This window comes from Corylus avellana, chromosome ca6 (genome assembly GCF_901000735.1).
Source record: "Corylus avellana chromosome ca6, CavTom2PMs-1.0".
Classification (NCBI taxonomy): Eukaryota; Viridiplantae; Streptophyta; class Magnoliopsida; order Fagales; family Betulaceae; genus Corylus; species Corylus avellana.
This window is the reverse complement of record NC_081546.1, coordinates 22076669-22078034: the sequence shown is the minus strand read 5'-3', so window position 1 is coordinate 22078034 and position 1366 is coordinate 22076669.

The window sequence follows — 1366 nt, the reverse complement described above, 5'->3', positions numbered from 1 at the left end:
GTTTGGATCTAGTTTTCGGCTGCCCCTATTTGGCTAAATGAGAGTGGTCGAGTTACTCTTTTGGCCAAATAAGAGTGGTCGAACAACTCCAAATTTTTTAATATCTTAACCCTTTTTCTATTTTTATTTTTTTTAACGCTTTACTCTCCGGGCATTTTTTGGAGTTTAGGAGCTAGTACACATGACCTAATTTCCATCCAAACATATGAAAAATCTTAAAGAATAGACTAAGAGCTTACTCTATACTTTATACTTTATACTTTGGGGGTAGAGGGGGTAAAATGTATTTTCCTCTATTTTAAAAGTAATAAATACTTGTGTAAAAAATCATAAGCATTTATTTTGAAAATAATCTCCTTGCTTAAGCTCAATTGACTGCTTTAAGTATTCATGAGTGATAAGATCGAAATTATAATTTAAGGAAATTTACATGATAGAAGATTTTATAAAATTCTAAAATATCTTAATCCCAACATATGAAACTAGGCATCATTTGTTATTTCTTTTTGTAAATTCACCATTAACATTGATGAACAAGAAATGGGCAAAATATTGATATGGCCCGGAATAAAAGATTTTGAGGTTTATTGATATTTGGCAATGGAAAATGCTAGCCATCCTTCCATTTTACTCTCACCCACTTTATTCTCTAACGTGACATTAACGTGACATTGACAATCAGTCCCTCAAAATATAACATGGCAATGCCTTATTACTTAAAGAGTGCGTCTTCTATACGGTCGTGGATGTTTTTGCCCACCAATAAATGAGTGCCAACTCATATTATCACAAATTAGAAAATAAGTTTGGCTACACCAGATAATATTTTGCAAACATCAAACGAAAACAACAAAAAGCCTACAAAATTTTACAGAATGGTCTGAACCCAAAAACTTACAGAATCATACACCATTGGACCCAAACCTTCTCAGATAATTTCCCTCTCTCTCTCTGGTGTGGAGCTCAATTCGAATAATGAGTCACTGACGATTACTTGAAATATAATGCTTTCGTGCTCCTCAACCTCGTTGGACCTTGTAACTCTCTCTCTCTCTCTCTCTAGTATGGCATTACGACATTGAGTGTCTCTTTGTTCATATTTTTCTTTCTTTGCGTGTTTGGTGCAGAGTTTTCACTTGGGTTTTCCCAATAACTGGAGTTTGGGAACTTTTAGAAGATCAAGATTTTGTCATTCTGAGGTGGTTTGGTTACTTTCCCTTTCAACTTTCAAGACAATTGCTTTCATAGTAAATTAGTAATGCATGTTTGGTTGCTGAGAAAACGGTTGAAAGAAAGGTTTACTTTTTGATACCCTTTTTCCTTTTCCTTATATAAGTAATGATAAAAGAAAGGTCATTCTAATTAA